Source organism: Callithrix jacchus, chromosome 12 (genome assembly GCF_049354715.1).
Source record: "Callithrix jacchus isolate 240 chromosome 12, calJac240_pri, whole genome shotgun sequence".
Lineage (NCBI taxonomy): Eukaryota > Metazoa > Chordata > Mammalia > Primates > Cebidae > Callithrix > Callithrix jacchus.
The window spans coordinates 85,878,311-85,906,085 of NC_133513.1; the positions used below are offsets into that span (position 1 = coordinate 85,878,311).

General features: G+C 41.5%; 2 long non-coding RNA genes across 2 annotated transcripts in view; one reads left to right on the top strand and one right to left on the bottom strand.

Moving 5' to 3' along the window:
- The window catches only part of LOC144578710 (uncharacterized), a 249,932-nt gene that overhangs the window by 44,609 nt on the left and 177,548 nt on the right, over positions 1 to 27,775 (top strand). The window lies entirely within an intron of this gene.
- On the bottom strand, positions 18,691 to 26,998 carry LOC118146355 (uncharacterized). Its single transcript, XR_004732070.3, has 3 exons — positions 26,908 to 26,998; positions 26,787 to 26,809; positions 18,691 to 18,817 (listed from the first exon to the last, which is right to left on the bottom strand). It is a non-coding gene; the product is annotated as an uncharacterized LOC118146355 (long non-coding RNA).

Genomic DNA, 27,775 nt, shown 5'->3' on the forward strand with positions numbered 1-27,775 from the left:
TGGAAGTGAAATCTTGGGAAGAGCCTGGGCAGTCTGGGGTATGGCTATCAATGGGACCATGGTACTCACTAGTGGGTAAAAACATGAAACATCCAAGTAACACACACTCAGGATCTGCTTCCCCACGAGCTCTCTCACCAGCTCTTTGTCCCCGTGGCCTCTGATCCTGGGACTGGACCCAGAGAAGACACTGGTTTGTAATAAAATTCATGGTTGATTTGTCTGCATCAAACGGATGGCTCTGATTGTGGCTTGTTGAAACAGCCTATTCTGGGGTGATTGAGGTGGAAGAGTGTTTCTGAAGAGCCCTGAATATTCCCAGGGTTTTGCATTCGGTGCAGGGTTGTATGGCAGGACAAAGCCTACTTACTTCCATTTGCAGTTATCTTCCAGCTGGGAGATTACTCTCTTTACTTCTCCATTACAGCAGTTAACTTCCTCTACCTGCTGTTATCTCCTTCCCACTGAGCTCCTACTTAATTTCCAAGGCCCAGCACATGTTGGGTTAAGTTATTCCTTGGTCCTACAACTCTTTGTTTATATATTATCCTTGGTCATTATCCCATTCATATTCTGCAGTGGTTCATAAATCTCTGTCTCCTTTATTTGGTTGTCAGTTCTATGAGAAGGTGCCTAAATGCATGTGGGTATCTCATTCATTATTTTATTCCCCATGGGGTTCCGTGATGTTTACTAAAACCACAATGAAATCCCGTGAAGTAAAAAACACATCATCCCCATTTCATAGATGAGGAAACTGAGGCATAGAAAAGGCCACCCAACTGGTTGGTAAAGAAGTCAAGATCCAAGGAATCCAGGGTCCCAGCCTCCCCACTGCACTCTACTGATTTTCATGGTAGGAACTTCAATATTTCATGAATTGAGTATGGTGAGTTTCACAGGCTTTGTTCTGAATATTATCTAAAATGTGTATTCCTGCCATTTGGGGATGATAGGCCGCTTTCTCTTCTGAGAAGACTGTGTCTAAAAGACTGCCAAAAGCAGCATCCTCTTGAATTGCCTGTCATTAGCTTAAAAAAAAAATTCCAGAAGGTCAGGTATGGTGGCTCACACCTGTAATCCCAGCACTTTGGGAGGCCGAAGTGGGTAGATCATGAGGCCAGGAGTTCAAGACCAGCCTGGCCAAGATGGTGAAACCTTGTCTCTACTAAAAATACAAGAAAATTAGCCAGGTGTGGTGGCAGGTGCCTGTCATCCAGCTACTCGGGAGGCTGAGGCAGAGAATTGCTTGAACCCGGGAGGTGGAGGTTGCAGTGAGCCACTACACTCTAGCCTGAGCAACAAAGCGAGACTATGTCTCAAAAAAAAAATTTTCCAGAAGATAAAAAAAGCAGCATATAGTGACAATGTGGCTTTATCCTTGGTATAGACAGGCTTCTTTGGGGCTGCTAGATACATGAGTAATATTTTAAGTTATATGCCTTTCAGCTTGAAAGACTTTGAATAAGGCGTACGATCAGCATTTGGAAGGACTTTTTCTACTTTTCCCCAGCTAACATTGCAGTCCCTCTGGCTGAGTAATTTATCCTGTAACATTAATATATAGGGTCTGTTCATGTCTTAGGAAATGTTCTAGTGACTCATTTTTCCTTCTCTGTGAAAGTCATTGAATTGAATCATGCTCTCAATGAAACTCTCTTAAAATACATTAATGAAAATGTTAATACCTTAACAGAGTACCATGATATCATCTAGATTTAAATATTTATTGGGCAAATAGGAGAAATGATTAAGCCCCCTTAGGAAAATCAATCAGAACTGCCCCAAAGCCTTGTCTTGTAAATAGTGTCACATACCAGCAACACTCACCCTCTCATCTGCTTTTTTGGCACTAAATTCAGTCAGCTGAGACCAAGCTACTGTGTAAGGAACAGATTAAACTAACATCCATCAAGGTGAAAGATAATTATTACTTGTGTCAGACAGCACCTGTTTTTGCAGCATTCCTCAACTTCGTTAAACTGGAGACAGGATAAACTTTCCACTGAATTTTCCATTTGACAGTTGCTCCAGGCGGTGTGTCTGCAGAACACCCTTGCCATGTTTACGTTTTTGAGGAAGATTAAAAATGTCATCTGTGAAATATAACCTGAAAATCTCAAACTGTAGTATATTCACCTATATAAATATAGGGACTGAATGGGAGTCAAACGGAAGGAATGGCAAGCCCTTAGCTTCTTCTGGAGCAGAAATCTTTCATCGGACATCTTTTATGATGTTAAACGTGCAGGTTGTCCACAGACACTCTTCATACTTCAGATTGTGGTGGTGGTGATCACTCTTCACTTTACAGTTTTAGGACTATTCATCATTTCTCAACAGCTTGTGGTATTTTCTTACAAATGGGGAGCCAGAAGTCAGGTGCCATTTGGAGTATGTGAGCATGGGTCTCCTTTTCAGTCTTGACTCCATGCCTATGATGACATTTTTACCTGAGAAAGGAATCTCTGACCTGGGGCAAAAATCTGAAACGAATTTTTTTTTTTTAATTGATACTGGTGTGGCTACTGCAGAAGTGCTAATGTCATTGCCAAGTTCGCTCCCAGGCTTGTCCCTTGTTGGAGAGGCACTGGTGCACTTCCAGATGTTTCAGCTGGGGCACGATTTGGTACATGTCCAAGAGACAAAAGAAGAAAAAAAGAGAACACATTGGCTCCCCTCTGGGGGAAGGTTATGGGCCCTGCAGCTTTTCTGGGTGTTAATCTTACTCTTAACATCTGTGTTGACTTCAATCAGTGTTTCTTTTGACATACTCTAAAGACAGGCTCCAGCCCAGCTGAAATGGAGGGGAAGGAGATTTGAAGCTTCCCTTTATTATAGGGGTAGACATTAAAAAGCATTTAAGATACTTTATTCTTGGGATTACAGTAATGAGTATATTTTTAAAAATTCTTTAGTCATTTCAACTTCTTATGCTCTGTACTCACTCAGGTTCCAAGCTCTTTCATGGGACCTGAACCTCATCTCCTCTTTTCCTCCCCACCTCCAAGCCATCCCTTGGTTTAGCCCACTTCACCTTGACTGTTACAGTAGCTTTCTGTCCTTTCCGCAGTGGGTAGGGGAAGCTGCTGGCAAACGGTGGTGGGTGCTGTTGGTTGTCTGTCCAGCATCAGTGCCCCCTACTCCCTTCTTAACCAAATCCCAAGTTTCCTCAGGTCCCTCTTCTTGCCCCACAAAGCTATATGCCTCAGGGGAAGCATCTCAATCCAGTCTGTTGCAATCCCTGTTTATCTTCTGTGCACTGACAGTCATTTGTCTCAAACACAAGTTAGGTCACTCCCTGCTAAAAATGTCTAACCCTGATAACAGGTGCCTGCATTGCTCATCCCTCACCAGGTGAAAGACGTGGCTTTCAAGGTCTTTTGTAATCTGGCCTCAGCCTTTTAAATCAACAGTATCAGTCAGAATGCTTTGGGCTGCAAGTAACAGAAACTGTGATTCAGATAATAGGAAAATGTATGATCTCACAATACAGAAATCCACTAAAAGGGAAGGGTTCAGGTTGCTTGTTTTAAGGACTCAGTGACATCCATGAAGAGCCAGATTCTTTCCACCTGTCTGTTCTGCTCTCCTCTGGGTGCTGATTTCTTCCTCCACTTGGGTATAAGATGGCTGGAGGAATTCCATGACACACAGCCAGACCAATGATGTCCAGATGAAGAGGAGAGAAGAAAGCCTTCCTCAGAGCCCCTGTCTCTGCTGACTTCCCTTCTTCTCTCACTGGCCAGAACTGGGCTCATTACCCACTGTCTGTTGTCATTCTCAGGCCAATGGGTCACCTCCCATCTCAGAGTGGGGAGCGGTGCCAGCTTCCCCTGAGGCATGTGACTTTGTAGGGTGAGAAGAGGAACTTGAGAAAATGTGGGATTTGGTTAAGAAGGCAGTAGGGGGCACTGATGCTGGATAGGCAACCAACAGCTTCCCCCACTCACTGTGCTCTGACACACCTGTCATGGCCTTTCTATTTCTTCTCAAGAATGTCTTGCAGCCAGGTGTGGTGGCTCACACCTGTAATTCCAGCACTTTGGCAGGCCGAGGCAGGCATATCACCTGAGGTCAGCAGTTCAAGACCAGGCTGGCCAACATGGTGAGACCCTGTCTCTACTAAAAATACGAAAATTAGCCAAGTGTGGTGGCAAGTGCCTGTGGTTCCAGCTATTTGGGAGGCGGAGGCAGGAGAATCCCTTGAACCTGGGAGGCAAATTTGCATTGAGCCAAGATAACACCACTGTACTTCAGCCTGTGCAACACAGTGGGACTCTGTCACACACACACACACACACACTCACACACACATACACACAAGCACGCACGCGCGTGCGCGCACACACACACATGTCTTGCTTCTCGATGTTCCTTCTGGAAGACTATTCTTCATCCTTAATGGCTGTATTAGTTTCCTACTGCTGCCATAACGAATTGCTACACTCTTCGTGGTTTAAATAACATAAATTTGTTATCTTGCAGTTGTGGAGGGCGGAAGTCAAAAATGGGTATCTTGGGATTAAACTCAGGGTTTTTGTAGAGCCACTTTCCTTCTGGAAGCTCTAAGGAGAATCTGTTCCTTGGCCTGTTTCTAGAGGCCTCCTGCATTCCTTGGCTCACAGCCACATCATTCTGACCACTGCTTCTGTTGTCACATCTTTTCTCTCTGATCCTCCCACCTCTCAAGTGAACCTTTGTGATTACATTGGGCCCTCCCTGATAATTACCCCATTTTACCACCCTCAACTTAATCACATCAGCAAAGTCCCTTTTGCCGAATAAGGTAACATATTCGCAGGTTCTAGGGACTAGGATACAGACATATTTGGGTGGCCAGTATTTTACCTATCACAATGACCTAGCACGCCACCTTCTCTGTGATACCTTCCCTGGTTCCATTCCAGAAATATCATTCTAGGAGAAATAGAAGAGATGGGAGGGGGCAGGACATTTGCCACCCTTGGGGCACTGGTCTCATGCCACCTCTCTTGGCTGTCCAGGGAAGGCTGGATGGCGACCATCTGTGGCCTCCACTCTCTCTGACCTGCTTTCTGGGCATGTTCTCTCACCTCCCTTTCCCTGTTTTTTGACCTGACATTGAACTTCCTTCAGGTCTGAGTCAAAGAGACTTTATACCCAACCCATTGTGTTTTGTGGAGGCGCTCACTAAAGGAAATGAAGAGGAAATTCTACCCACAGGACAAAGTGTTGTCTTTTTCTGCCCCCAGGTTACAACAATTTTTCTAGGGTGAGCCTGTTTTTTCTGACCATATGCTGTCCTGGCCAGGCCTGAGTTCTTGTCTGTGGACAAAAGTGGCTCAGGTCATGCTTGAATGTCCCTCTGCCTTACCACACACCTGTGCAAGGCATGGTGGTAGATACCGTTGCTGCAAACACAGTTTCCCAGGCACAAACCCTGAGATGTGGAGGATTCTTGTCAAGTGATTTGTTTGTATGTATTCCCAGGAAAAACCAGAGGGCAGTGGGGAATGAGGCAGGCAGGGGAGAAAGCTACCCAGGATGTGCTATTAAGCACAGTCCCAAAAAAGGCCACTTTGATTCCATCGTCCAGAGTAGCACTGAGGCATGTAGGTCACATCTCAGATGGTCCGGATAGGGAGGCGATTGTCATTGGTTAACGGCTGCCCCTAAAGAGACAAATTCCCAGGGAAAAGGAATTTCTGACAGCCAGAGGGGAGCCTTCCATTAAAAGAGGTGCAGGTGCTGTTGTGAAGAAAAGGCCACTGGGAGCCAATATGCCCTGAGATGGTGCAGCAATCGGAGCCGGTCTGGGCAGAGCCCTGATATCCTCCATGCGCTGGAGAAGGCCCTGTACTTCAGGCATTTCCTCTTCTCACATGGCCTTGTCATCCCTGCCCCAACCCCACTCCCAGCCAAGACTCTAGAGTAAGACCCCTGGCCTCTGCAGAAGGCTGATCTTCCGGCTGGTCTTCCCAAGCTCAGACACTCTGTGTAGGCTTCAGGTCATGCTGTACTTCTTCTTGGGCTTTGAACTCCTTTTTGAACCTGAAAATTGCTTGCTGACTTCTAGTCACCTCCGTCCACTTAAAACTGCTTGATTGCCTGAGGATGATGGATGCATCTGTCTCCGAGGCAGACCAGGGCTCCTGCCCTCTGTCTATTGCTGTGAGCCAGCTGTTGGGCCACCCTCCTGAGCACCTAGACAGGGAGGAGGCCATTTTGTCCCTGCTGGTCATCTTGTCTCCCTGGAGGCTCATCTCTCTCTCCCTGCTCCTTGCAGCTTGACCCCACTCTTGATTCTGCTCACTTGGTCTATACTTCCCTACCATTTAGCAGAAGCCGGTTCTGCATTTGAGGCAGACAGTTTCGCCCAGAGCTTCTAGCTCCCTTTTCCCGAGGCTCTGACAGTCATCAGGTGCTACAATTACTTCCTTGCATGTTAACACATGACACACCTCCTCAAGTAACTCAAATGGAGGACTTTCCAAAAAGACATCATTGTTTTAAAAATGTAATCACTATTTTCTTCTACTTAAACTGATACATAAGTTATACTAATGATAATAAACATGACAACAGCTCATATTTGAGTACTGTGCCATGTACTTTATATGCAATGTTTTTTGTTTCATTCTTCACCCACAAATAGTCCTACAAGGTTGGAGCTCTTATTATCACCATTTACTTGATGGGAAATGAGGCTCAGAGAGGTCAAGTCAGAGCTTGCAGAGCTAAGACTTGAACCCAGGTCTGCTGAGTCCATAAAACCTACCCTCTGCCTTATCACTCTATATTACCTTCCACCTCACAATGACAGAAGGGGTCTCCTATTCAGAGTTGAGGGTATTGAATAGGGATGAATACGTCTGGCAGATGAGAGTGTTTTTCCAGAGCTTTAAATTCCAATGGTGTTCGGTCACCTCATTTATTAGATTCCTTACCCAAGAATTAAGTTAAAAAATGAACTCTTTCTCCAAAATCCCTTTTAGATGTGTTGGCCAGCACGGCAGCCTTCATCACCCCAAAGTGAGTCAGCAGGCAAACCAGTTGTGCTTTTCTGGGAGAGGGGCTTAGACCCTCCACATCAGTTCCTTTTGAAAGAGTTTTTCCTGGAAGCTTCACAAAGTAACTGTTGCTTTCGTCTTCTTGGCCAGAACTGTGTCAAATGGCTACTCACCCTTAGCTGCAAGGCGAGCTGAGAAGTAAAGTTTGAGGTTTTTTTATTTTAAGTTTGGCCTTTTCTATCCTTTCCGTCCTCTGTTCAACAATATATAAAAAGCATAATATATTGTGATCAACTAAGATTTATACCAGGGTTTCAAGGATGGTTCAGTTTAGGAAATTTCTCAATGTAATTCACTATGTTAACAAGTTAAAGGAAAGTAATCACAGGATCGTAGACTGAGAAAAAGTATTTAATAAAATTAACAACTTTTTCCCTACAGTTAGAAACAAATAAAAATAAAATATCTAGTAATAAATTTAGCCAAAAAGGTACAATAATTATATACTGTAAGCTATAAAACATTACCAAAAGAAATTAGAAAGACCTAAATAATTGAAAAGACATCCTGTGTTCATGGATTAGAAGGCTTGATATGATTGAAATGGCAATACCACCCAAAGAGATCTACAGATTCGATGCAATCGTAATCAAAATACCAATGTCCTTTTTTTGCAGAAATGGGAAAACCAGTCCTAAAATTCACGAGAAATTGTAAAGGACTCCAAATAGTCAAAATAATTTTGAAAAAGATGAACCAAGTTGGAGGGCTCACACTTTGCAATTTCAAAACTTACTATAAAGTTAGAGTAATCAAAACAGTGTGGTCCTGGCATAGGATAGCAATACAGATCAGTGGAATAGAATTGAGAGTTGTTTTAGTCAGGTGGGGTTGTCATAATACAATACCACAGACTAGGTGGTTTGAACAGCAAAAATTTATTTCTCATAGTTTTGGAGGCTTGAAGCCTAGGATAAAGGTGTTGGCTGATTCAGTTCCTGGTTAAGACTCTCTTCTTAGCTTGCAGATGGCTTTTTGCTGCATCTTCCCATGGCCTTTTCTTGACCCCTTGGAGAGGAGGGCTGAGAGAACTCTCTTCATTCTGATAAGTCTACTAATCTCATCATGGAGGCCTTTGTGGTTTTGACTTAATCTAAACCTAGTTACCTCCTACTATGGTTTGAATGTGTCTTCCAAAAACCGTGTATTGAAAACTTAACCCCTAGTGCAACAGTGTTGGGAGGTGGGGCCTAAATGGGAGGTATTCAGGTTATGCGGACTCCACTTTCATGATGGAGTAATGCATATTAGAAAAGGACTTGAAGCTGCAAGTTTGAAATCTTGCTGTCTCTTGTTCATTGCCTTCTGCCGTGGGATGATACAGCAAGAAGGCCCTCACAAGATGTTGGCTCCCTGATCTTGGACTTTCCAGCCTCCAGAACCATGAGCTAATAAATTTCTGTTTATTATAAATTACCTAGTCTCAAGTATTCCATTATGGTAGCACAATATGGACTAAGACACCTCCTAAAGGTGGGGCTTTGGGGGTTAGGGCTTCCACATAGGAATTTTGGGGTTATATAAACATTCAGTTAATAACAAAAGTCCAGAAATAAACCTAACATCTATGGTCAATTTATTATTAAAAAGATATCAAGACCATCCAATGGGAAAGAGACTACTCTTTGACAAATAGTGCTGAGACAACTGGATGTCCACATGCAAAAGAATAAAGTTTGGCCAGGTGCAGTGGCTCATGCCTGTAATCCTAGCACTTTGGGAAGCTGAGGCAGTAGGATTTCTTGAGGCCAGGAGTTCAGAATCAGCCTGGACCACACAGTGAGACCCTATAAAAAATAAATAAATTGGACCCTTATTTCATACCATATACAAAGTTAACTTAAAATGGACAAAAGGCTTAAATATGAGAATGAGAGCCAGAAATCTCTTACAAAAAAACGTAGGGGTAAATCTTTATGACCTTGATTTGGCAATGGTTTCTTACCTATGACACCAAAAGGACAAGCAAGATCAGAAAAAAATAGATAAATTGGACTTCATTAAAATTAAAAACTTTTGTTCTTCAAAGAACACTATCAACAAAGTGAAAATAATGCCTACAGAATAGGATAAAATATGTGCAAATCACATATTTGACAAAGGACTAGTATCTAGAATATACAAATAACTCTTGCAACTGAACAAAAAACAGGCAAACAAAAAATAGGCAAATAAATTGAATAGACATGTCTACAAAGATGATATACAAGAGGCTAACAAGTATATGGAATGATCGTCAACATCAGTAGTCACTAAGAAAATTCCAGCCAAAACCACAAGGTATTACTTTATATCCACTAGGATAATTATTTAAAAAAGAAAAAAAGAAAGAAAGCATGGGCAAGTATGTGGAGAAATTGGACCTCTTTCACATTGCTAGTGAGAATGTAAAATGGTGCAGAGGCTGTGGAAATCACTTTGACATTTCTTCCATAAGTTAAACATAGGATTAGCATACGACCCAACCATTCCATTCCTGGGTATATTACTGAAAGAACCGAAAACAGATGTTCAAACAAAAACTTATTCACAAATCTTTATAGCAGCACTATTCACAATAGTCAAAGGATGGACCCAATTTACATGTTCATCAACAGACAAATGGACAAACAAAATGTGGTATATCCAGATAACAGAATATTATTCAGCCATAAAAAGGAGTGAAGTACTGATATATTCTACACTATGGGCAAACCTTGACAACATTATGCTACGTGAAAGAAGCCAGACACCAAAACCACGTATTGTATGATTATGTTTTCAGAATATAAAATGTATAGACATAAAGCAGATTAATGGTTGCCAGAGCCTGGGATTGGGTGGGAATGGGGAGGACTGCTTCATGGATGCAGGATTTCCTTTTAGCATGATGAAAATTTTCTGGAACTAGACAGTGGTGGTGATTGTAAAAGATTATAAATATATGAAATGTTACCAGTGATAGCTTTTATGTTATGTATACTTTATCACACACATACATGGCCCCAAAACAAGCAAACAAACATTACATTTTTAGTAAAATGGGAATAAGAGAGAACTTCCTCAAGCTGGTAAAGAATATTGGCTAGAGACCTATACTAGTAAGTCTAAGTGAGAAAGCATTAGAAATCTCACTATAGTTAGGAATAGGCAACAACGTTGATATCATCTCTATTACCAGCATTGGACTATAAATCCTAGACAATGCAATATGACAGCAAACAGGAAAACTCCTTGGGGTCTTTAAAATGCTGGAAGTTTTCAGTGTCCTCTGCAAAGGTGTTAGTTGAAGCTTTGAGCATAGGTGACTGGAAGAAGCACAGGTAAATCAAGCCTTAACTTTGAAAACTCTTATGTGTGTGTGGCATTTGGGGTAGAGAATGGAGAATAAGGAAGGCTTAACAAGAACCATATAATTTATTATTATAGAAGTATGGGAGTTTTAGGAAGGAGGGAGTGGTCAAGATGTAAATTCTATGGAGAGGATGAAAAGAGCAAAAGCTGAAAAACCTGTTTTCTTTGTCCACTAAGATTATTAGTGAGCTTTAAGAAAATGGTCTCAGCAGAGGGAGTAGAAACTGATTTGAAGGGGAGATGTGAGAAGGAGAGGCAGCGGTGCAGAACATTCCTCTGAAAAACTGGGTGGTGACTTATAGCAGTGGTGGTGCCTGAGATGGCTTGTGTGGCAGGGGTGGATGTAGTTTTTACTTCCCTGGCAGCTCTATTAATCCTCACAAAACTACTCTAGACAGATAACTGAAGTAAAAATAGTACTCTTCAAAAAAGCCCCATGTCTAACTAGAATATCATCATCAAATCATTCATATGTTGAAACCCTTAATGTTTAGGCCGGGCGCTGTGGGTCATGCCTGTAATCCCAGCACTTTGGGAGGCTGAGGTAGGTGGATCACCTGAGGTCAAGAGTTTGAGACCAGCGGCCAATATGGTGAAACCTCTTCTCTACTAAAAATACAAAAATTAGCCAGGCGTGGTAGTGCATACCTGTAATCCTGGATACTCAGGGGGCTGAGGCAGGAGAATCACTTGAACCCGGGAAGCAGAGGCAGGAGAATCACCACCCGGGAAGCAGAGGTTGCAGTGAGCCAAGAGCATGCCACTAGGTGACGGAATGAGACTCCATCTCAAAAGCAAACAAAACAAAAAAATCTATTTTCTTTCTAAGTTACCCAGTCTCAGATATTCTTTTATAATAGTGCAAAATGGACTCCAACCACATTTCTCTTCAAGAAACACTAAGGAGTACACCCATGCTAACAGTGTTGATTTATGTGATAATATTCATGTGAAATGTTCCCCTAACCAGTTCCCTCCTTATCCCATTCATCAACGGATTCATACTCAGCCAGATTTTGTTTAGGTCATCCACTTCCATGATGGCTTCCCTGACTTTCCCAGACTGGGTTGATCTTTCTTTTCTTTGTAAATTTTATTTTACTTTTCTGATAGATGAGTGATATGGTTTGAATGCGTGTCCCCTCCAAATTTCATGTTGAAATGTAATCCCCAATGTTAGAGGTGGGGCCTCATGGGAGGTGTTTGGATCATGAGGGTGGATCCCTCATGAATGTCTTGGTGCCCTCCTCACAGTAATGAGTGAGTTCTCACTCTGAGTTTAAGTGAGATTGTTTAAAAGAATGTGGCACACCCCCCACCTTGCTCTCTTGCCATGTGACATGCTGACTCCCATTGCCTGATGTGACTGTAAGCTTCTCGAGGCCTCACCAGAAGCAAATGCCAGGACCATGCTATGTGTACAGACTTCAGAATCGTGAGCCAAATGAACCTCTTTTCTTTATAAACGATTCGGTCTCAGCCTCAGGTATTCCTTTTTTTTTTTTTGAGACGAAGTTTCACTCTTGTTGCCCAGGCTGGAGTGCAGTGTTGTGATCTTGGCTCACTGCAGCATCTGCCTCCCAGGTTCAAGTGATTCTCCTGCCTCAGCTTCCAGAGTAGCTGGGACTACAGGTGCACGCCACCACACCCAGCTAATTTTTGTATTTTTAGTAGACACAGGGTTTCGCCATGTCGGCCAGGCTTGTCTTGAACTCCTGACCTCAGGTGATCCACTTGCCTCAGTCTCTCAAAGTGTTGGGATTACAGGTATGAGCCACCTCGCCTAGCCAGGTATTTCTTTATAACAATGCAAATGGACCAAAACAATGTGTTTTGATGATGGCATTGGTGTTGTTGCTTCCTGATATGGTTTGGCTGTGTCCCCACCCAAATCTCATCTTGAATTGTAGCTCCCCTAATTCCCACATGTTGTGGGAGGGACCTGGTGGGAAAGAACTGAATCATAGGGGCAGTTCCCCCATACTGTTCTCATGGGAGTGAATAAGTCTCGCGAGATCTGATGGTTTCATAAGGGGTTTTCTCTTTCACTTGGCTCTCATTCTCTCTTGTCTGCCACTATGTAATAAGATATGTCTTTTGCCTTCCACCATGATTGTGGGGCCTCCATTGCCACATGGAACTGTGAGTCATTAAACCTTTTTTTCTTTATAAATTACCCAGTCTTGGGTATGTCTTTATCAGCAGCATGAAAGCAAACAATACACTTTCATTGTTGAGAGAGCTCTTCAAGAATAGGAATGCTGGCTGGGTGTAGCGGCTCACGCCTCTGCAATCCCAGCACTTTGGGAAGCCAAGGTAGGTGGATCACAAGGTCAAAAGATTGAGACCATCCTGGTCAAGATGGTGAAACCCCATCTCTACTAAAAACACAAAAATTAGCTGGGCGCGGTGGTGGGCACCTATAATCCCAGCTACTCAGGAGGCGGAGGCAGGAGAATTGCTTGAACCGGGGAGGCAGAAGTTGCAGTGAGTGAAGATTGTGCCACTGTACTCCAGCCTGGTGACAGAGCAAGACTCCGTCTCAAAAAAAAAAAAAAAAAAAGGAATTCTGTTCTGGCTCACTCATCTTCATGGCCCCAAAGCCTAGCTCTTCTCCCAGCCCTTGGTGCTCATGAAGCCTTTGTTGAATTGAAAGACAACGAACCACTGATATGGAATATGAGCAGAAAGCCTTGGGAGTACTCAGGAAAGACTTGATGGGGCCTTGAGTTCTCCAGGCACAGGGAAAGGGTTTTCCTCATAGAGAAAACAACAAGTACAAATGCCTGAAGATTCAAAAGACCAGAAATTCAATGTAACGGTAATATAGAGGTGGGACTGAAGAAGATGGTTTGATCATAATGATCTGTACTCTGAGGAATCTGGGCTTAAGTTACAGAGGCCCAATGGAGGTTTTTAAGGAAGAGTATGACATAAGACTTGTTTTTTCAAAAGGTAACTCTAGAACCTTAATGTAAATGGTGGACTTCCAGTGCTAATGTTTCAATGTAGGCTCATCCATTGTAAAAGTGTACCTCTCCAGTGAGGGATGCTGATGACGAGGTGCCCTATGCATGTGGGGGAAGCGGGTATATAAAAACATCTCTGTACTTTCCTCCCAATTTTGCTGGGAAACTAAACTGCTCTACAGAATAAAGCAAAAAAAAAAAAAAAAAAGACAAAATAGAAAATAAAAAAAGACAAAATAAAAAAATAATAAATAAGAAAACAGAATAAAGTCAATTACAAAAAATAAGGGTAACTTTTGCAGAAGTGGGCTTCTAAAGGGTGGCCTTTGTAAAATCATTTTCTTTGTGTGCTCTAGAGATGGAAGGGGCTAAATTTTTCATTGGGTATTTTAACTGTCAATTGTCACAGTCCCATAAATCACACTGGATCTAGGCATGTTCTTCTGACTGAAAACCAGAAGTGAAAAGGAAGACCTTAGCAGGGTATCAGAAGTTTGAGCCTAGAAAAATAGATCCCATGTTTTCCAGCAGGAAGTATTAAACTGGACAAGTAGAGGGCCAGCAGGACAAGGTTATGTCTGGAAGCCAACTGGGCAAGAGACAACAGAGAACTGGTTAAGATGAGAACGAGGCAAGAGAATCTGTGAAGCTGGGAGGTTCCACAGCGGCCAGAAGGAGTTTCTTTTAGGATTACAGAATGTGGTTGTTTAACAAAAGTCTTTGTTGCTTCTAAGGGAAGTCTTGAAAAAGTACTGTGATGCAGGTTTTAGAATAAATAATCTTTTACTTTATCCTTTTCTGTCATGTCCTAACTGTGTTCTCGGGGTGACTTTCTTAATTTCCCAAGTCCTCAATCTCCTTGTCTATAATATGAGGATAATGACACCTCACATGAAAGATTATTGTAAGAATTAGAAATGATATACGTACAAACCATTTAGCAAAATACGTGGAAATCACATAGGAGTTACCATGCTTCTTAGTCTGTATTTTAAAAATTTGACTTTTCTGAGGGAGGAAAACATATTGACGTCTCTTGTCTTTGCATGATTGGCATGTTCCCTTAGGAAAGACTGTTCCTTTGGCAATTGGAGCTTCCTCAGTGGGTGGGTTACAGTTCTTAGGCTACATCTTACATGGAGAGTCTCCTGCTGGTGGCTCTGCTCCCCACATGGGCTGCCCTGTCTGTGTGAGGAGGCCCCCACACACAGTGTGAATGCGGGAGGCCTGGCCTTTGCTATTGTATGTGCCCAGCGTCTGTTGAGGCACTCCTGTTTGTGGCTTGGCCTCTCTGCTTCCCACTCCGCCTAGGAGGAGCCATGCTGTCTGTTCTATGAGCCAAGCCTGTCTGCTACTGCTGGTTCCTGGGAAGCAGCCACTTCCCTCTCCTGGGGAAGCACATCATCATAGCATGGATGACGGCCACTGGGAAACTCAGCCATGGCTGAAATAAGGCTATTGCTTTCACGGCAGGAATGGGAGAAAGCAAATTATGAGCTGAGTGTACTCTGATGAGTCTAGGAGTGTTTCCTCCCAGCTAAGCCATGGTGGACATCCAAAGGTGGGCAAAGAGAGTAAGAGAACCTCAAATCACCATGGAGTCCTCCAAAGAGGCATCTTTTGGCCAGAACTCTTGCCATGAGGAAATAATCTGCCCATAAAATTAAGTTTAGGCTGGGTGTGGCGGCTCACATCTACAATCCCAGTGCTTTGGGAGGCCGAGGTGGGGAGGATTGCTTGAAACCAGGAGTTTGAGGCTAGCCTGAGCAACATAGCAAGATCCTGTCTCCACAAAAAAATACAAAAATTAGCTGGGTGTGGTGGTGTTCGCCTGTAGTCCCAGATACTGGGGAGGCTGAGATGGGAGGATCACCTGAGCCCAGGAGTTTGAGGCTGGGTGACAGAGTAAGACCCTGTTCCTGCCCTCTCCATAAAAAACAATAAGTTTAGTTGAAAGTTGGGGATCGTTATCTTTTTTAACCACAGGGAACAAAAATTTCCCTCAGGGAGGAAACCGTTTTTGTTCAAGAAAATAACTCAATATGCCTCTTGAGGCAGAAGATGAGATAATGAGAGCATGGGTTAGCAAAGTTCAAGGAAACAAATATGACAACGAAATTGATTATCATCATAAAGGAAAAGAAAGAAAAGAGGTTGGAGAAAAGAGGAGGTGGCAATTGCAGTGCAATTAGGAGAAGCAATAGGGAAGGGGAGGAGACTTTTTAAGAACAGAAAATGTCCAATATTCAATTTAAAGTTTGGGTCATAGCATTTGGCCTGTCTTGGTGAATGTTCCACGTGTACTTGAAAGTAATTTGTATTCTGCAGTTGTTCAGTGCTCTATAAATGTCAGTTGGACCCAATTGTTTAATAATGTTTCAATCTATACCTTTACAGACATCTTCTTGTTCTGACAATTACTGAGAACGGAAGTGTTACAGTTTCTAAACATAATTGTGGATTTATCTATTTCTCCCTTTAATTCTGTCCATTTTTGCATTGTGTGTTTTGAGGCCACATTACTAGGTGTATATGCAGTTAAAATTGATATATGTTCTTCACGAATTATTGTAAAATGTCCCTCTTTATTTTAAGTGATTCTCTTTGGTAATCTACTTCAAAGGTCTTGAAGTATTTTTTATCTGATATTAACATGTTTAGTGTTTGTACAGTAACGATTTCTTTCAATTTGTGTTAATGTCTATTTCTTATAAATAGCACATAGTTGGATCTGATAATATCTAACTCTTAATTGGAGTGTTTAGTCTACTTGTAGTTAATGTAATTGTTGATATGATTGGGCTCAAGTCTATAATCTTGCTGTTTGTTTTCTATTTGTCACCTCTGTTCTTTGTTTCTCTGTTCCTGGTTTTCTGCCTTTTGGAGGCTAACTTAAAAAACTGTGTTTCCTTCTGTTTCTTATATTGAATTTTTAGCTTTTTTTTTGGTTTTATTGTTTTAATGGTTGTTCTAGGGACTATAATATGAATCTTCATCTTAATCACAAATTGTGTTTTTTCTTGATTTTATTCAGTCTGAGGTTCCCTTGGTGTCTTAGGTGTGTGGGTTGATGCTTTTAACCAAAGAAGCAAAAAATTGGGGCCAAAATTACTTCAAATTTATATATTTTTCTACCCAGTCTTTCTTTTCCCTTACTTTTTGGGATTCCAATTACCTGTATGTTAGGCTAATTTTGTTTAGTTTTTTTTTTTCTTTTTTTTTTTTTAAGACAGGGTCTGGCTCTGTCACCCAGGCTGGAGTACAGTGGCACAATCCCGGCTCACTGCAACCTTCACATCCTGGGCTCAAGTCATCCTCCCACCTCAGCCTCCCAAGTAGCTGGAACTACAGGCACACATCACCAGACCCAGCTAATTTTCGTATTTTTTTTTGGTAATGACAGGGTTTTACCATGTTGCCCAGGCTGGTCTCAAACTCCTGGGCTCAAGCAATCTGCCCATCTTGGCCTCCCAAAGTGCTGGCATTACAGGCGTGAGATTACAGGGATTACCACATCCAGCCTTGTTTAATTTCTATTAACCTATCAAGTTCACAAATCATTTTACTATATTGCCAAATTTGCTGTGAATCTTCAATAAATTTTTTTGTGTCAAATACTTTATTTTTCAGATTTGGGAGTTTCATTTTTTTTTTTTTTAGAGTTTCCATGTCTTTCCATTTCTTTAGCCATTATATTCCCCTTTTCCTATAAAATTCTGTTACATATTTATCAGAGTTACTTTATGGTTTTTTTCTACTAATTATAACCTATGGTCACCTTTGAATCTGTTTCCATTGATAGCTTTTATTTCTTTTCATGTCTGAATTACATTTTTCTGCATTTTCACGCATCTAGTAATTTTTCCTTGACAGTGGTATATCATAGATATTCTGGGTTCTGTTTTGTCTTTTCTTTTCTCACTCTGTTGCCCAGGCTTAAAGGCAGTGGCATGATCTTGGCTCACTGCAACCTCCGCCTCCTGGGTTCAAGTGATTCTCCTGCCTCAGCCTCCTGAGTAGCTGGAACTACAGGCATGGGCCACCATGCCTGGCTAATTTTTGTATTTTTTAGTAGGAATGGGGTTTTACCATATTGAACAGGCTGGTCTTGAACTCCTGACCTCATGATCTGCCTGCCTTGGCCTCCCAAAGTGCTGGGATTACAAGCGTGAGCCACCATACCTGTTTTTTTAACTTTTAAGTTCAGGCATACATGTGCCGGTTTGTTACACAGGTAAGCTTGTGTCATGGCGGTTGGTTGTACAGATTATTTCATCACCCAGGTATTAGGCCTTGTGCCCATTAGTTGTTTTTCCTGATCCTCTCCTTCCTCCCACCCTCCACCCTCTGAGAGGCCTCAGTGCGTGTTGATCCCCTCTATGTGTCCATGTGTTCTCATCGCTTAGCTCCTACCTATAAGGGAGAAGATGTGGTGTTTGGTTTTCTGTTCCTATGTTAGCTAGAGGCCAACAGCCTTTAGCTCCATCCATGTCCCTGCAAAGGACATAATCTCATTCCATTTTATGGCTGCTTAGTATTCCATGGTATATATGTACCACATTTTCTTTATGTAGTCTATCATTGATGGACATTTAGGTTGATTTCATGTCTTTGCTATTGCAAATAGAGCTGCAATAAACATATGCATGCATGTACTTTTTTGGTAGAGCAATTTATATTTTTGGGGGTATATACCCAGTAGTGGGATTGCTGGTTGAATGATATTTCTGCCTTTAGGTCTTTCAGGGATCACCACACTGTCTTCCACAATGGTGGAACTAATTTACATTCCCATCAGCAGTGTCTAAGCCTTTGTTTTTCTCTATAACCTCACCAGCATCTGTTATTTTTTGGCTTTTTAATAATCAACCATTCTGACTGGTGTGAGATGGTTGTCTCATTGTGGTTTTGATTTGCATCTCTCTAATGATCAGTGATGAGAGTTTTTTCATATGCTTGTTGGTCACATGTATGTCTTCTTTTGAAAACTGTGCATGTCCTTTGCCCATTTTTTAATGGGGTTGTTTGCTTTTTTCTTGTAAATTTGTTTAGGTTTCTTATAGATGTTGGATATTAGACTTTTGTCAGATGCATAATTTGCAAAAATTTTGTCCCATTCTATAGGTTGTCTGTTCATTTAGATGATAGTTTCTTTTGCTGTACAGAAGCTGTTCAGTTTCATGAGAAAGTATTTGCCTATTTTTGCTTTTGTTGCAATTGCTTTTGGTGTCTATGTTATGAAATCTTTGCCCATACCTATGTCCTAAATGGTATTGCCTAGGTTATCTTCCAGGGTTTTTATAGTTTTGGGTTTTACATTTAAGTCTTTAATTCACCTCAGGTTAATTTTCGTATATGGTGTAAGGAAGGGGTCCAGTTTTAATCTTCTGCATATGGCTGCTGGATTCTGTTTTCTTTCTTTAAGGAGTATCAATTGAATGTAGTTCCAGCAGGCAAATCACCCTGTGAAGGCATGACATATGGTTTGTTAGAGTTAGTTTATTTGAACTTTGCCCATAGGTCTAGAACATAGCCTCTATGCTGTGCTGTGATCCTTACTCCTAACGATTGAAGTTCCTTCTGAGTATGGCCTTTCTGGGTTTCATTGGAAGGCTTGAAGAGTTTACCAACTGTCTGTGACTCGCTGGGACTTGAACTTCAAACTCCAGATCCCCAGCACTGGTTTTTTTTCAGTCTCTGAGTTGTTGCTTTCCACTGGGCTTCTTATAGTCTTTCCCATGCATGCACAGCTCAGGGGTTAGTCAAGGATTTAAAGAGAACTTATATGGAAAATCTGATGCTCCCCTTCTGTGACTCACTGTTTTGGGAATTTCTCCCTTCAATGTTCAGCTGCTATGACATCCCTGAATTCCAAACTCTGACTCTTCAGCCTGATAAAACTGATATTTTCTGCTTGAGCCCCATCTGTTCTGCACCACTCAGACTGAGGAATACCCTTGGGTGAAACTTCATATAAAAGTACATTTCATCCATTTCAGTTCCATTCTTTAAGTGTCTGTCTCCTCCAGTTTCTGCTGGGTTTTTATTGCTCTCTAGTGACTTCGAACTCTTATTTTATTTTGTCCAATGTCTATAATATTAATAGGAAGAGACAGAACTAGAGACAGAATTAGATAGAGACAGAAAGACCTTCCAAGTGATTATTTAAAAATACAATTATTTCTTTAATGTCTCCTATCTTTCTGCTTTGAATTCCCTCAGAACCAGGTTCCAGTAGAAGGGTTTTTAAGGCAAATAGTTCATCTGGGTGGTGATCCCAGGAAACACCTGCAAGGGAGTGGAGACATGGAACCTGGAAGCCAAAATAAGATGTGTTAAGTTACGAGTTACAACTGGAGCTCAGCCCTGCCGAAGAGCTCTGAGAGAGAGCAAGGCTATGCCTCTGAGTTATCCCAACCAAGGTACGGGTAGGGTATTTATCCAGCAACTCCCTATATTAATCCAGAAGTGCTGGTGGTATTTATCCCCCGATGCCCTACCAGAGAGCAGCTTCCAGGTGCACTGATGCCAGAACTTCTGGCTTGCTTTGCATGCAGTCCTCAGGCAGACAGGCACAGGTGCTTGCAGTAAGCACACTTTGGTGTTTAGATGTGAATGCCGAGAAGACCTGGGTGGGGCATCTACATATCATACTACTGTGAAAAATTACTACTACTAAGAAAAAATCAAAACCCCCTATCCTATCTTAAAAAGCATTGCCTACCATTCCTACCTGATCCCCATTCTCCCTCTCATCCACCAGGACCCAGGCATGCCTTAGCCTCTGGAGTGGTTAGAACTACAAGGCATGTGCTACCATGTCCAGCTTATTTTTTTTATTTTAATTTTTTTTAGAGACAGGGTCTCACTGTGTTGCCCAGGCTGGCCTGAAACTCCCGGCCTCAAGCAGTCCTCCCTCTTCAGCTTTCTGAGTAGTGTGGACTCCAGGCATGAGCCACCTTGCCTGGTGTTGGCTCCTTTCTTACATTCAAATTTTTGCTCACAAGTTATCTTTTCAGAGCTGTCTTCCCTGAGCACCCTGTCGAAAGTAGCCTCCAACTTGTTAACTGTAACGTCATTCTATTTTAATTCTATGCATATGACTTATCATACTGCATGATTTTTGATAATTTATACACTTGCTTGTCTATCATCTGCTTCTCCCACCAGTATAAAATCTGTGTGAGACTAAGAACCTTGTTTATCTTGTCATAGCTATAAACCCCTGAGCTTATAATAGGAAAGAATACATATTTGTTGAATGAATGAATAAATGAATAGTTGAATGAACATACTATAATTTGCAAATAAAATAAGTTGCAAATAAAAAAGTTAAGGTGGAAGCAACCCAAATGTCCATCAACTGATACATGGATAAACAAGAGATGAGATATACAACAATAAAATATGATTCAGCCTTAAAAATGAAGGAAAGCCTGGGCATGGTGGCTCACGCCTGTAATCCCAGCACTTTGGGAGACTGGGGTGGGTGGATCACCTGAGGTCAGGAGTTCAAGACCAGCCAGGACAACATGGTGAAAGCTCATGTCTACTAAAAATACAAATAGTAGCTGGGCGTGGTGGCGGGAGCCTGTAATCCCAGCTACTCAGGAGGCTGAGGCAGAAGAATCACTTGAACCCAGGTGGTGGAGGCTGCAATAAGTCGAGATCGAGCCAATGCACTCCAGCCTAGGTGACAGAGTGAGACTCCATCTAAAAATAAAAAGGAAGAAAATTCTGACACATGCTGCAACATAGATGAACCTTGAAGACATTATGCTAGGTTAAAGAAGCCAGTCACAAAAGGACAAATATATTATTTCATATATAATTTGCAAATAACATACTATAATTTGCAAATAAAATAAGTTGCAAATAAAAAAGTTAAGGTGGAAGCAACCCAAGTGTCCATCAATTGATGCATGGATAAACAAGAGATGAAATATACAACAATAAAATGTGAGGTAATGGGAACGATCCAAGATGGCCGATCGCTAACATCCCGGGATTGCAGCTCTCAGTGAAGGCGCGGAGAACTAGAGGACGCCACACTTTCAGACAAATTCTGGTCGCTCACGGAGCAGAAGATCTCCCAGCGGAGGAAACATAAGGGTGGCCAGCGCGACTCTCGTGGTCGGTGCAGTGGTTCCGCCAGCACCTCGGCGCGGCAGCTCTCGGAGCAGAGTAAACAGGTTTGGAGGACCTGCACGGGCCCCCAGCATGACAGCAGAGCCCGGCAGTGGCTGCGACGGCACCTAGGTGCTGCAGCGCTCGGTGCAGAGTAAACGGGAACGGTTCCCCTTCTGACCGAGGTTTGGAGCCCCGGGAAGGCAGAGTCGCCTACTACGGACACAGGAAGGAAGCGCGACAGGAGAATCCTGGGCAGAAAAGCACCATCAGTTTTAACGCCGCTGCTCTGGCCCTGGGAACTAACAACCTGGACATCCACTCAAGAGACCTAATCTGAAAGTTGGTAATTTCAAAGACGACAGGAGGATAAATTTACAATGACGGGAAGAAACCAGCGTAAAAAAGCTGAGAATACTCAGTCAGAACGCCTCTCCCTCTAAAGATGATCACAGTTCCACATCAACAATGGAACAAGGCTTGATGGAGAAGGAGTGGATCCTGATGACAGAATCACTCTTCAAGGAATGGATAATAACAAACTTCGGTGAGTTAAAAGACCATGTTGTAGCCCAAAGTAAAGAAACTAGGAACTTTGAAAAAAGGTTTGATGAAATCCTATTGAGAATAGACAACTTAGAGAGGAGTATGAGTGAATTAATGGAACTAAAGAATACAATACAGGACCTCCGAGAAGTATGCACAGGTTTAAACACTCGAATTGTTCAAGCAGAAGAAGGGATATCAGAGGTCAAAGTCCAACTTAATGAAATAAAATGTGAAGAAAAGATTAGAGATAAAAGGATAAAAAGGAATGAGCAAAGTCTCCAAGAAATGTGGGACTATGTGAAAAGACCAAATTTACGTTTGATAGGTGTACCTGAATGCGACGGAGAGAATGAATCCAAGCTGGAAAATACCCTTCAGGATATTATTCAGGAAAATTTTCCTGAACTAGCAAAGCAGGTCAACATTCAACCCCAGGTAATACAGAGAACACCACAAAGATATTCCTCAAGAAGAGCAACCCCAAGGCACATAATCGTTAGATTCACCAGGGTTGAAACGAAGGAGAAAATACTAAGGGCAGCCAGAGAGAAAGGTCAGCAGGTTACCCACAAAGGCAAGCCTATCAGACTTACAGCAGATCTCTCAGCAGAAACTCTACAAGCCAGAAGAGAGTGGGGGCCAATATTCAACATCCTCAAAGAACAGAACCTTCAGCCCAGAATTTCATATCCAGCCAAACTAAGCTTCACAACTAAAGGAAAAATAAAATCTTTTATGAACAAGCAAGAACTCAGAGATTTTATTACCACCAGGTCTGCTTTACAAGAGCTTCTGAAAGAAGCATTACACATAGAAACAACCAGTATTAGCCTTTCTGAAAATATACCAAAAAGTAAAGAGCATCAACATAAAGAAGAATTTACATCAACGAATGGATAAAACAGCCAGTTAACATCAAATGGCAGTAACCCTAAATTTAAATCGACTAAATCCCCCATTCAAAAGACACAGCCAAAACCCAATGGCATGTTACATCCAGACCCATTTCACATGCAAGGATACACAAAGACTCAAACAAAGGGATGGAGAAAGATTAACCAACTAAATGGAGAGCAAAAATAAATAAATAAATAAATAAGCAGGAGTTGCAATTCTCGCATCTGATCAAATAGATTTTAAAGCAACAAAGATATAGTGGTAAAAGGATCAATGCAACAACAAGAGCTAACAATCCTAACACCCAGATACATAGAGACTTAGATTCAATGAGACAGAAAATTAATAAGGATATCAAGGACTCGAACTCAGATCCAGAACAAGTAAACTTAATAAATATTTATAGAGCTCTCCACTTCAAATACACAAAATATACATTCTTGTCAATACCACATCACACCTACCCATAAACTTAAATGAAACATTGATTGGCCATCATTAATACCCAATTTTTTTCAAAATAAAGCAATATTTCCATTTACTCTCCCTCTTTCTCTTCCTCTTTCTTCCTCTCCTTTACTTATTTTTTTTTTCTTTCCTTCTCTCAAAAAAAAAAAAAAATGTGAGGTAATTAAAGAAGTCGGATTCATAGAGACAGAAAGATGAATGGTAGTTACCATGGGCTGGAGGGAGGTGAGAATAGAGAATCAGTGTTTCATTGGTACAGTTTCCACTGGGGAAGAGGGAGAACTTCTAGGGAGGGATGGTGATGATAATTGCGTAACAGTGTGAATGTACTTAATACCACAGAACTATATCTTTCTGAATGGTAAAAAGGTGGTAAATTTTATGTACTGTATTAGTCCATTTGCACACTGCTATAAAGAACTACCTAAGACTGAGTAATTTATGAAGAAAATGGGTTTAACTGACTCACAGTTCCACATGGCTGGGGAAGTCTCAGGAAACTTACAGTCATGGTGAAAGGCAAAGGGGGAAGCAAGGCATGTCATCTCATGGTGACAGGAGAGAAAGAGAGAGTGAAGGGGGAAGGGTAACACCCCTTTAAACCATCAGATCTCAGGAGAACTCACTCAATATTACAAGAACAACATGACAGCAGACAGCAAGTCTGTACTCACGATTCAATCACCTCCCCCCATGCCCCTCCTCTCACACATTGGGATTACAATTTGACATGAGATTTGGGTGGAGACACAGAGCCAAACCATATTGTGTATATTTAACCAAAATTTAAAACTTAAAAAATTAACCCCCAATTGCCAAAGGAAGATAAAGCCTGGGTTTAAAATTTGACTTAGCCCTTGCCTGCATAATCCTAAGAAAGTTATTAGATGAAACTTTTTTTTTTTTTAGATGAAGTTTCACTCTGTCTCCCAGGCTGGAGTGAAGTGGCACAATCTCGGCTCACTACAACCTCCACCTCCCGGGTTCAAGTGATTCTCATGCCTCAGCCTCCAAAGCAGCTGGTATTACAGGTGTGCACCACCATGGCCAGCTAATTTTTTTTTTTTTTTGAGATGGAGTTTTCACTCCTGTTGCACAGGCTGGAGTGCAGTGGTACAATCTCAGCTCATTGCAACCTCCACCTCCTGGGTTCAAGTGATTCTCCTTCCTCAGCTTCCCGAGTAGCTGGGATTATGGGCATGTGCCACCATGTGTGGCTAATTTTTGTATCTTTAGTAGAAATGGGGGTTCACCATTCTGGCGGGGCTAGTCTTGAACTCCTAACCTCAGGTAATTGCCTTGGCCTCCCAAAGTGCTAGGATTACAGGTGTGAGCCACCATGCCCAGCCAATTTTTGAATTTTTAATAGAGGGTTTCACCATGTTGGCCAGGCTGCTCTCAAACTCCTGACCTCAGGGGATCCACTTGCCTCAGCCTCCCAAACTGCTGGGGTTACAGGCATGTGCCACCATGCCTGGCCAGAAATTATATTATGAAACTTCTATAAAGTCGTCTCCTTATCTGTAAAGTAAGAATAATAATAGTACCTAACCTGTAGGTTTATTCTAATAATGTAGGTGTTCCTGAATTTATAAATTTTATGACTCATTAACACGTCAAATAAATTTTGGGAAAAGCTATTAGATTGACATTATTTTTGGTCAAATAAGATCAAAAACAAAACACAAAACTTTAATTCACTCTGATCATCATTTTATAAAATAAAAAGGATTTTAATGTAAAACAATCTAGAAAAAGAACAATCTCAATCATTAAAAATATGTTTTTTGAAATAAAAAATAAATTTTTTGAAAACTTTCACTGATAATTATAGCATAGGTAATTTGGACCAACCCTACTGGTGAGGATAAGTAGAAAAGCTAAACAAAATATATTTTAAAAAATCTGTTTATAGACATTAGAAAGGCATAGAGATCATGAAGAAATACTGGTACAAGATCCAAGAAAAGAAGGAAATCCAGAAAGGGAATTCTGGCACTTAGGGTATTTGTGGGATCTTGAAGAGGTGATTGAGAGAATGATCTCCTCTTTTAACAGTCCTTTGGAGGTAAGGGAATAAAAGTTGCAAGGTTAGACCTGAAAAAGGGATTGGCTAATTCCACCCACTACTGTCTCTTTGGGTAAAGATTTTCAGGGGCTACACCTTAGGTGTAAAGGTGAACTTTAGGCTTTCTCTGCCCAGCTTTGAATGGTATCAGTTCAAGAAATTGGATTAGAGTAAGCCTAGATTGCTAGTGCCCCTAAACACCTGGAATAAGCAAATATAAACCCTCTCTAGAGGAAGATAATACCCTATATCTTAAAATAATTTTACAAATAGTTTTACAAACACAACATGTGACATACGATAAAGAATAACCAGACATGCCGGGCGTGGTGGCTCACACCTGTAATCCCAGCACTTTGGGAGGCATAGACGGGTGGATCACCTGAGGTCAGGAGTTCAAGACCAGCCTGACCAACATAGAGAAACCTCGTCTCTACTAAAAATACAAAATTAGCCGGGCGTGGTGGTGCTTGCCTGTAATCCCAGCTACTAGGGAGGCTGAGGCAGGAGAATCGCTTGAACCTGGGAGGCGGACGTTGCAGTGAGCTGAGATTGTGCCATTGTACTCCAGCTTGGGTAACAAGAACAAAACTGTCTCAAAAAAACAAACAAACAAACAAAAAAACACAAAAAAACAGATACAAATGGAGATAAGGCAACACAAAATAAATCAGAAGAAACAACAGATAATAGACTCTAGTCCCATATAGACTCTAGATATTGAAATTACTGAACACAGACTTTAAATTAACTATGCTTTGAACATTGGAAAGGCATAGAGATCATGAAGAACTACTGGTATGAGATCCAAGAAAAGAAGGAAATCCAGAAAGGTAATTCTGGCACTTAGGGTTGGTCCATAACATTAAGCATAGGCTTAGTGTTCAAAGCAAAAAGGACAAGATAGAGAATTTTGGCAGAGATCTGAAAACCATAATAAAGGACTTAGTAGATTTGAAAAATAATCAAATAGAAAACTTAGAACTGAAAAATACAGTAACCCAAATTATTAATACTATTGATAGGTTTTATAAAAGAAGAGATACTGTTGAAGGGAAAATTAGTAAAGTAAAAGATATGTCAGTAAAAATGATCTGGAATGAAACATAAAACATTCAGAAAGGATAGAAAATATGGAAGAGAGGGTAGGAGACTCAAAGGATGAGAAAGTCTAACATACATGTATTTGGAATCCCAGAAGTAGAGTAAGGGGAGAGGAGGCAGAAGTAGTTATTTGTAGTTGAAGGCTGAGAATTTTCCTAAACTGATAAAATCATCAAGTCACAGATTTAACCCCAAACAGGTAAATATAAAGAAACTCACCTGGATTCTTCACAGTAAAACTGCTACAAACCGAAGACAAGATATCCTAGTCAGTTTTGTGCTGCTGTAACAGAATACCTGAAAGTGGGTAATTTATGAAGAAAAGAGATTTATTTCTTACAGTTTTGGAGGCTGGGAAGTCCGAGACTGAATAGCCCGCAGGACTTTTGTGCTGTGTCATCCTATGGTGGAAAGCAGAAAGACAAGAGTGTAAGAGAGCAAGAGAGCACTTTGCTCTCACTTGTACAACAAACCATTCTCATTCATCCATTCATTGTCTTTGTGACCTAATCATCTCTTAAAGGTCCCACCTCTCAACACTATTGCATGGGGTATTAAATTTCCAACACATAAACTTTGGGGGACACATTCAAACAATAACACAAAACAAAACCTTAAAAACAGCCAGAGAGTCTGGGGTCAGTGGCTCATGCCTGTAATCCTAGCACTTTGAAAGGCTGAGGCCAGAGGTTCACTTGAGCCCAGGAATTCAAGACCAGCCTGGGCAACATGGTAAAACCCCATCTCTACAAAAAATACAAAAATCAGCCAGGCATGGTGGCAGGCCCCTATACTCCCAGCTACTCGGGAGGCTGAGGTGGGAGGATCACCTGAGCCTGGGAGGTTGAGGCTATGATAAGCCGTGATCATGCCACTGCACTCCAGCCTGGGTGACAGAGTGAGACCCTGTCTCAAAGAAAATAAAACACAAAACAAAAAACAAAATAGAAAACAAAAAACAGAGAGAAAGCAACAGTTAAACCAACACTAAACTTCTCAAAAGATATAATGAATGCCTTCACAACAGAAACAATGGCAGGCAGAAAACAATGGGATTATATATTTAATGCAGTGAAGAAAAATAACTGCCAACCTACTATTCTAAAGCCAGGAACATATCATTTAAGAATGATAACCAAAGTTAAGAAAATGTATCATCAGCAGATCACATGGAAGGAAGTATAAAAGAGTGTTCTTCAGACAGAAGA